Below are 10,507 nucleotides of genomic sequence, written 5' to 3'. Positions count from 1 at the left end.
GTTGGAAAAGAAAGTGTACTTGGCTGCTGTTGGGTGGAGTGTTCAATATATGTCTATGAGATCAAGTTGGTTGATTGTAACATTTAGCTCTTGCCTGTCTTTGTTGAGCTTCTTTCTGGATGTTCTGTCCTTCACCGAAAGTCGTGTTGAAGTCTCCTACTACTATTGTGGAGCTATCTATGTCTCTTTTCAGTGCTGTTAGATTTTGTTTTATGTATTTTGGAGCCCTGTCATTGGATGCATAAATATTTATTATAGTTATGTCCTCCTGGTGTATTCACCCTTTAATCGTTATATAGTGTCCTTCCTTATCCTTTGTGGTGGATTTTACTTTGAAGTCTATTTTATCTGAGATTAGTATTGCTACTCCTGCTCTTTTTTGAGTGTTGTTTGCTTGATATATTTTTTTCCATCGTTTGAGTTTTAGTTTGTTTGTGTCTTTAAGTCTTGTGTTTCTTGTAGGCAGCATATAGACAGATTGTGTTTTTTTAATCCAATCTGCCACTCTCTTGTCTCCTTATTGGTGCCTTTTGTCTGTTTCAATTCAGCATAATCATTGATAGGTATTAGTTTAGTGCTTTCATTTTGATGTCTTTTTTTGTGTGTTGTTGACAGTTTCTTTTTTCCACTTAATTTTCTGTGCTGAGTCGTTTTTATGTATTTTCTTTTCATCTTTTTCATTGTTGTTGATTTTGTATTTGCTGAGTGTTTATATTTTTCTGGTTTTTTATTTGGACTTTTAAGATTGTTAGTTTCCTTGGTGGTTAACTTAATATTTACCCCTATTTTTCTAAGTTTAAACCAGTCTTTTATTTCTTTATATTGCCTTGACTTCCTTTCCATATGAAAAATCTATGTCTACATTTTTTAAGTCCCTCTTTTTTGTTTTAATGTTGCCATCTTTTACATATTGACATCTGTTTCCCTATTTTCAGTGTTTTAGCTTTGATTTACTTTTATGACTTCCCTATCTGGGTTGGTAACTGGTTGCTCTGTCCTGTTTTCTAGTCTTGGGTTGTTACCTGATGTTACTGATTTTCTAACTGGAGGACTCCCTTTAGCATTTGTTGTAATTTTGGTTTGGTTTTTGCAAATTCCCTAACTTCTGTTCATCCGGAAATGCCCTGATTTTGCCATCATATTTGAGAAACAATTTTGCTGGATATATAATTCTTGGCTGGCAGTGTTTTCCCTTCAATGCTTTATACATGTCATCCCATTGCCTTCTTGCCTGCATGGTTTCTGCTGAGTAGTATGAGCTTATTCTTATTGACTGTCCTTTGTAGATGACTTTTCATTTATCCTTAGCCACTCTTAAACTTCTTTCTTTATCTTTGGTTTTGGCAAGTTTGATCATAATATGTCTTGGTGGCTTTCTTTTGGGAGCTACTTTATGCCGAGTTCGATGAGCAACTTGGATAGATATCTTGTCATCTTTCAGGATATCAGGGAAGTTTCCTGCCAACAAATCTTCAATAATTCTCCCTGTATTTTCTATCATCCCCCCCATTCTTGTACTCCAATCACTCGTAGGTTATTCTTCTTGATAGTGTCCCACATAATTCTTAGGGTTTCTTCTTTTTTTAAATCCTTTTATCTGATTTTTCCTCAAATAAGTTGGTGTCAAATGCTTTATCTTCAGTCTCACTAATTCTGACTTCCACTGCCTCAATTCTGCTCCTATGACTTTCTATTGAGTTGTCTGATTCTGAAATTTTATTGTTAATCTTCTGGACTTCTGATTGCTGTCTCTCTATGGATTCTTGCAGCCTATTAAATTTGTGATTATGCTCTTCTCTAATCTTTTCGATTTCCTGTATTGTGTTTTCTGCGTTTTGCTTAATTTCTTTCCTAATTTCTTGAAGAGTTCAGTATATTAATCTTTTGTATTCTGCCTCTGGTAATTCCAAGAAATTTTCCTCCTCTGGAAAATTTCTAGATTCTTTATTTTCAGAGCTTGCTGAAGCCATCAGGGATTGCCTCTTTATGTGATTTGATATTGACTGTTGTCTCTGAGCCATCAGTATGTTATTGTATTTATTTATTTTATGTTCACTTTCTGTGTCCTAGCTTCTTGTTTTGTTTTGTTACACCCAGATAGGCAGCTCATATGAGCTAGTTTGATTATTGGCACCTTTGAAGCTCTAATGTCTTGTCATCAGGTGGTTAGATCTGTTACTAGGGATGTGAGTTCGGGAGTCTGCCCACTCCTCCTGTATGGATTCAGCTCAGGTGTCCAGGTAGATAGCCACCAAGTGTGTGGTGTAGGCTCTTACTTACAGTCCTAGACAGGCATGGGTGATTGCTGTAGGCACAGGCATCTGGCTGCAGCAGGGGGACACACTCTAAGAAAGGCAGGAGGCTTATAGCTGCCCCCTAGTGTCCAGGACAAAGGCATGTCCCTGTTCCCGTGAGCATGTAGGTGGGTGGGTTTTGTAGCCAGATTATGAACACCTAATGCTGTTGGCTGTAAGGACTGCGAGCACCTCTTATTCATGGGCCCGTATCACAGGTGGCTAGGTGGTGTTGGTGGAGGCACCAGTCCTCAGGCCTCTGATGTGGGTAGGTGTAGACCCTGCTTAATGAGCAGACCAGTATGAAATGTCAAGAACCTGCCACTTCACAACTGAAACACTTGAAGTTAGAGTTCCGGTATATACCCTGTTGTACTGTGGTAATGAGGACCTATGCTGTTGAGATGGGCCCACACAAGTCTATTCCAGGGAAAGGCACTCAAAGTCCATGGATCCCTTATACCTGTGCCTAGGCAAAGGACCTGTGCCTACCCTGGGTTCCTGGCTTAGGGGAGCCGGCAGATTATTTTTTCCCCTGTTTGTTAATTTGTTCACTCTCTGGGCGGTAGAATGGCTCCGGTCATGTGACAGATCCTACTTCCTGCCCAGGGGACTCGGCTATTGCTGAAGCTGGTCCGGGACCCAGTGCAGAGCAGGGAGTGGGGAGGTAAATGGGAGAGAGGTGTTTCCCTATTGGGGGTGTTTTTGATTGGCGCAGTAAGCCATACACAAGTACTTATCTTTCGCCGATGAGGGCTTCTTCTCACTGGTTCTGGGTGGCCAATTTGACTCTCTGGCACTGGGTCTCTCCCTCTGTAGAAAACACGCCACTAGAGCATGGCTGCTTGCCTGCCTCACCGCTCACCCCCGAGCTGATAAGGCTTGAAGAGCTCAGGCTTTTGCTGGATCAGATCTGGGAACTCCTTGCTGCTTCCGAACCATCTCTCCCTCCCCCGCCACTCAGTCCAGTTCCTCAACTCTGCCTTTGATGTTCAGGGCTCCCAGATTGCCATATATAATCGATTCACTTGTTTTTTTTGGTCTTTGCTGTGAGAGGGTCCACTGGAAGCGTCTGACTACTCCGCCATCTTGGCCTCCCTCAAGTTTTTTCTTTTTTTTTTTTAACAAAACTTTTGCTCATGATAGTTCTGAACAAAACATGTTATGTTAGTTGCTATTGGGTTGGCTCCGACTCATGGTGAACTTATGTAGAACGGAACAAAATGTTGCCGGGTCCTGCACCATCTTCAAGACCATTCGAATATTTTAGTCCATTGTTGTGTAGCTATTGTGTAGTGCCTTCCAACTTAGGGGACTCATCTTGCAGCACTGTGATGGACAATACTTGTGATCCATAAGGTTTTCATTGGCTAATTTTTGGAAGTAGATCACCTTTCTTCTTTGTCTGGAAGCTCTCCTGAAACCTGTCCACCATGGGTCACTTTACCCTTAGCTTTCTTTCTTTGGCCTAAGTGGCTCAGGTGTGTTTGCTGACACTTCTATGTTTCTATAATCATCCTACACAAGTCTGTGCAGCCTGTGGGCTACATTCACCCACCCGATGCTTCCCAGATTCCACCCACAAAGATGAGTTACTTGCCTAGTTCAGAATGGCCAAGGACAACTTGACTCTTAGTTTCTCTTATGCAAACATGGCAGCTTGTTAGGTGTGATGTTTGCATGCTGAAATTCTGCCCATCGTCTGGAGGTTTTCTTTTTTTTTTTAACCATGATTTTGGGTTCTATACTATGAGGAGTAGAGAAAAGTTATTTATATTTGTATAGTTCTGGTGAGACTTTGTCTCACCTACTTTGAACATATTATCAGGAGAGACCAATCCCTTGAGAAGGACATCATGCTTGGTAAAGTAGCAGGTCAGTGAAAAGAGGAAGACCCTCAATGAGATGGACTGACACAGTGTCTACAACAATGGGCTCAAGCATAGCAACCACTGTGAGGATGGCATAGGACCAGGCAGCATTTTGTTCTGTTGTACATACGGTTGCTATGAGTCAGAGCCGACTAGATGGCACCTAACAACAGCAATGGTTCTGAACCACCACTCCCAAAATCCAATCGCCTATTTATATGACTCGGCCACTATATACCCTAGCCTGTGGCATTCTCTGTTCTAAATACTTTGATATCACTATTTTTGAAAGCAGGTAGTTAAAACACTTCTATAAGTAAGCGTGTAGAGAAGACCAGAATAAATTTGTAAATTTTCCTTGGTACAATCAAGACCAAGATGTGGCATATTAAAAACTTTTTGAGACTGAATGAAGTAATTTTAAAATTAGCAGAACAGCAGCAGCTAATAAAATTATGGTAGTGTTTTTGCACATGTTCTGGTATTCATATGTTCACAAATATACCTTTCATTTGCCGAAATGGCAAATGGTGACTGCATCTGTGATATGTTAATCATGTTTATGATTCCTAGAACCACAAATTCGGTCCAGTTAGGATTGGCTAAGTCTTACATCTCTTTAGGATAAATAATTTATATTTAAAAGAAATCTCAGGTCAAAATTTTTGCATAATGTTTGAAAAATGAATCTCTGTTTTGTCTCATATTAAAATGCAATGGAAATTTTCAGAAAAATTACATTCCACCTTGATGTTCATGGGTAGAATTTCTGGAATGCTGCTAAATACCTTAAGTATTTCTTACAAACATGTTTAACATGTATGTATTTCTTACAAACATGTTTAACATGTATGCATTTAGAAGAATTTAGCTTAGTTGCAGTATTAAATATTAGGATGACAAATATTCATAGCTGTAAAAGATGTACTTTCAGGCATATCTTCCTTTATACAACATTTACATTCTTAAATTTTGATGTTATTCCATCGACTTACTTCTGAAATAACAGTTTCAGAAATGTTTTCATACAGGCTTATCTTTCAAACATCATAAAATCATTCTTCAGAATGTGATAACTTTCTTCTTTTTTGTCTGTTTCTCTTCCAAAAGTCTACAGTGAATATGAATTGTTTTTGTTATAAGGAAATTTATTTAATTATATCATTTATAAATTCCAAACAATCTAAGTACGCATTACAAAATCAGTTAATTAAACTACTGTATCTCCATACAATGATTTAATAGCAGGTCATTAAAACTCATATTGTGGAAGAATATTTAATAACACGAGAAAATACAAATAATATATTACAAGAAAAAAGCTTGTTGCAAAATGGTAAAAATAAAATGTTGGAAAGAAAACTATGTATATGCACATGGTAGAAAAATATTAATTAACTATGGTTGTCTCTGAGTAAGAATGTGGTTGATTTTGTTCTTTATTCTACTTTTTCCAAATTTCTAAACAAAAGTTTATTATTTCATAAGTAGGAAATATATATATATATTTAAAATAAGAATATATATATATATTTAAAATAAGAGTATATAGTACCTGTATACATCTTTTAAAATTAGATAAATAGCAGGTATGACAAAGACAGTAAAAACAATCCAGGCATAGGGAGCTGAACAAGCACATTCATGGAGGTGTAAACCAGGATGTTACATATGGTGAATGGCAAGTAGTTCTATAGAGCAAACAAGACAAATCTAGTTCATGTAAGAACTCATAAGTTTAGACACTAGGTAGGGTGACCAAACATACTGGTTTACCTGAAAGAGTCCCAGTTTACTCTTACTGTAGCAGTGTAATTATTATTGTTATTAGCTGCCATTGAGTTGACTCTGACTCATGGCGACCTTATGTACAACAGAACAAAATGTTACTCGCTCCTGCATCATCCTCACAATTGCCGGCATGTTCGAATCCATCGTTGTGACTACTGTGGCAGTCCATCTCACCTAGGGTCTTCCACACCGTCACTGGCCCTCTGCCTCACCAAACATGTCATCTTCCTCTAGCAATTGATCCCTCCTGATAATGTGTCCAAAGCAAGCGAGTTGGACAATGTTCTGTTGTGATCCATGAAGTTTTCATTGACTCATTTGTAGAAGTAGATTGCGAGCTTTTCTTCTTAATATTAGTCTAGAAGCTTTGCGGAAACCTGTCTACCGTGGGTGAACCTGCTGCTTTTGAAATACTGGTGGCATAGCTTCCAGCATCATAGCAACATGCAAGCCACCACATACTGACAGACGAGTGGTTGGCAATTATTATTAGCACCCCCTTTTATTATCAAAATTATCTGCATTTAGATGATAAATTATGTGCCACCCTATAACCTCATAGGAAACCACTGAAGAGTTATTAGCAGGAGGTTTACACAAATGGATTTACATTTTGGAAAAAGACCTTTGGTTGTATTGGGAAAAATGAATTTGGAGGGTGCAGGGAGATTGGTTAGGATACTACTGCAAAGTTTATGGGAACTAATACAGTAACAGTAGGAATAATGCAGAGGAGACAGATAGGAATTGGGCAGTTCCTGGATGTGGTGTTGAGGGAGATTCTGGCTTATGGTACTGGGTAAAGATGGTGTCATTCCCTTATAGAAAATTCATATGGAAAAGCAGATGTAGACATTCATATGAGATGTCTCAGACATTTTAAGGTAGAGGTGGGGTATTTAGATGCCAGCTGTAGAAAGTTCTAGAGCAGTGCTGTTCAGTAAAACTTGCTGCATTGACAGAGATGTTCTATATTTATGCTGTCCAATCTGTTAACCACTAGCCACAAGCACTTGAATTTTTAAATTATACATTTAAATTTTAATTAAAGTTTAAATAACCACACGTGTCTAATGGCCTATGTATTGAACAGCACAACTCTAGAAATTTTTATCTGTAAAATATGAGAGACACATCTGGGCTGAAATGTAGGTTTGTGAGGGATCAGCTAGGTGCTGGTTGAATAGATGCAGTTAGCCGGCAGAGCTCGTATATTGAGAAGAGAGGAGGGTACCGTATTAAAGAGACTGGCATAAGAAGAGAAGGCTGCAAAGCCGACTAAGCATTAGTTAAAGGTGGGAGGAGACTCAGGAGAAGGAGCTGATCTGGCAGTCACAGAATTTGAGAGTGTCAGGAAGGTAGTGATTAACAGCGTCATGTGTTGTAGGACATTCAGGTAAGATGAAGACATTCTGAAGGATTGAAGTGAGGAGATTACACAGGTAGTGAGATATTTGAAGGTCATTGGGAGAATCCAGGTCTTAAAGAAGTGATTAGCATCTGAATTAGGATAATGTTGTTAAAAATGGAAGAAATGGTAGTGATTAGGGAAAAGTTCAGAAGTAAAATCAATGAGACTTGACATCTGATTCAATGTTTGGGAAGTCAAGCAAACAGGATTCAGAGTTGACTTAGAGGGGATGTTGTTTATGAAATGATGAAGTTATGTTCTTCCTCCGAGAATGAAGTTATGCAATCTCTATAAAATTGAAACATGAAAACTCAGCCTCATTCTGCCCTCTACCACTATGCCCAAATCCTTAAGGAATTATAGCGCCGACTTCTTGATGCAGCTACTTTCATAAGAATTGATGGTTTGCACCAGCCAGGAAGGAAACCTGTTTCACAATATCAGATAAGAATCAGGAGGTTTGTTTGTCACTTTGTCAGGGCAACGGCAGGAAAGCTCAAAGATGAAAGAAAGGTGAAACCCAAGATAGGAAGACAGAACCAAAACTTCCCCTGCCCTTCCCATCCCCCAATTAAAAAGAAAGATTATTGGATCAAAACTCAGAGATAAAAGTTTATTTTAGGAACATTAGGACTGGAAAGACACAAATAGTTTTGTGATCGTCTGTACTCTTTGTGTTGGGGAGACAGCATGATGTGGTGGAATAAATACTTGAACTAGGGATCCACCCAGGAGACTTGGGTGGTTCTATTGTTAATTAACTGGGTGACTTGTAAAACTAGATTAATGTTCAAGTTTGTGTTTTTCAACTTTAAAATTCTACTAGTGTAAAGGTCAGGTTAAAAGTACATGTAATGTGCTAAAATAAATCTAGACGCATGAAACCACGCTAAATTTTGTTGACCTGCATCACAAAATTTCACTCACTGTTTCAATGGATATGTTTTAAATGACTTTAATGGCTGATTTGGTCATCTACATATAGGGAACAAATGTTAAAATAGCACAGAGATAAACCAGATTTTGCTAAGTTTTTTTTTTTTTTTGTACTTCAGGTGAAGGCTTACAGAACAAATAGTTTCTCATGAAACAGAAGTGCACATGTTATTTTATGATGTTGGTTGACAACCCCACAACATATCAACCCTCTAACCTCTCAACCTCTTTTTTTTTTTTTGGTGAAAATCCACATAGCTAAAGATACACCATTAAAAATATGGAATGCTTCACGAATTTGTGTGTCATCCTTGCACAGGGGCCATGCTAATCTTCTCTGTATCGTTCCAATTTTAGTATATGTGCTGCCAAAGTGAGCACAGATTTTGCTAAGTTTTGAAAATGTAAAATACATAGGAATTATTTTCAAATTATAAAAAAACAGATAATAAGGTTGTCTCTAGGCTGAGAACTTGTATGACAAGTTTCAGTTCAAAGTAACTGCTGAAAACTTTTTAATGGTGCCTGGAGGGGTAGACAGTATAGTGGGAAAAAGTATGCAATACTTTTAATCTTTGGTTCCAATTTTTTTTTAATTATTATTTTATTTATTATGTTGTTGTTGTTGAGAATATATATAACAAAGCATACAACAATTCAACAGTTTCTACATGTACAATTCAGTGACATTCATTAAATTCTCCAAGTTGTGCAACTATTCTCGCCCTCCTTTTCTGAATTGTTCCTCCTGCATTAACATAAACTGCCTGCTCCCTAAGGTTCCTATCTGGTCTTTCCAGTTGCTGTTGTCAATTTGATTCCATATACTGTATTTTTATGCAAATAACGCACGTCTTCTACATTTGTTTGCCAACTTCTCCCTGCCCCTACGAGGTATTTTCATAAGCACCACTATGCCAATTTATTTTTTACCTGTTGCTGTAAAAAATTAGCATAGCACTCTTACAAAAATATCTTGCGGGGAGGGGAGAAAGCAGTTGGAAAACCAATGTGGAAGGCATGTGTTATTTGCGTAAAATATGGTAGGTATTTCTTAAAAGAGCATAATTCTCAAGGCAGACATTTTTTACTAGTTAAGCTAAACTATTGTTTGGTTTTAAGAAGATTTCAGGGTATATTTTTGGTTTAAGATTTAAAGATTATCTCAGGGCAATAGTTTCAGGGGTTAATCCAGCCTCCATGGCTCCAAAACATCTGAAGTCTATGAGAATTTGAAATTCTGTTCTGCATTTTCCTCCTTTTGATCAGAATTCCTCTACAGAAATATTGATCAAAATTTTCAGTAGTGGTAGCTGGGCTCCATCCAGTTCCTCTGGTCTAATGACAAAGGTGGCAGTTGTTCATGGAGGCAATTAGGCATACATTACATTTCTTCCTCCTATTCCTGACTCTCTTCCTTCCTCTGTTGCTGCAGGCAAATAGAGACCAACTGTTCCTTGGATGGCTACTTGGAAGCTTTAAAGACCCCGGGCACTATGCAACGAACTAAGAGATAGAGCAGAAGCACTAAAAATGTTATTAGGCTGATTAAGTGGGATGTCCCATGAAACCATGATCCTAAACCTCCAAACCAAAGACGCAAATCCTATGAGGCTTTTGGTTGTACATAATCAGCTTCATGTTCCCATTTTCATTCATCCAAAAAAGAAAGAAATTAGTTTTTTATTTTTGTGAAAAATCTGATGTGGTAGAATATTTTCAGTCCTTAATCTGCAGTAATTGGGTAACCCGAGCAAGTCATTATACATCTTTGGGCCCTTAATTCCTCATCAGTAAAATGAAGGGTTTGGGCCAATACCTTTTAAAAGTCCTTTCCAAGTCAGTGTTACAGTGTTGACCTGGTAACTCATATGGCCCAGGACAATTGGTTTGTGTTGTTCAGAAAATAGGCATAGTATTTGGAAAGTATCACCCATTCATGATTTCATTTTAACCACAGATACAATCAGTTAGGGGGAAACTGTTTTCAGCTAGACTAAAGTGATCAAAAAAGTAGTCTTACCAGTCTACCCTCCACTATTCTGGCTCACTGCTAAACAAAGTTTGGAGGTTTGAGTCTACCCAGAGGTGCCTCAAAAGAAAGGCCTACCCATGGACACATCCAAACTCCCCGAGGGACTGAGTTGCTGGACGGAGGGCTCTGGGGACCATGGTCTTGGGGAACATCTAGCTCAATTGGCATG

General features: G+C 38.3%; 1 non-coding gene across 1 annotated transcript; it reads right to left on the bottom strand.

Moving 5' to 3' along the window:
* Positions 1-8,577: 8,577 nt before the first annotated feature.
* LOC111821019 (U6 spliceosomal RNA) lies at positions 8,578-8,684 on the bottom strand. The gene has a single exon (XR_002824505.1). It is a non-coding gene; the product is annotated as a U6 spliceosomal RNA (small nuclear RNA).
* Between the last annotated feature and the right edge of the window lie 1,823 nt (positions 8,685-10,507).

Source organism: Trichechus manatus, unplaced genomic scaffold (assembly GCF_000243295.1).
Source record: "Trichechus manatus latirostris isolate Lorelei unplaced genomic scaffold, TriManLat1.0 scaffold00059, whole genome shotgun sequence".
NCBI classification, from domain to species: Eukaryota; Metazoa; Chordata; class Mammalia; order Sirenia; family Trichechidae; genus Trichechus; species Trichechus manatus.
This window is presented reverse-complemented; position numbering and strand designations above follow the sequence as displayed.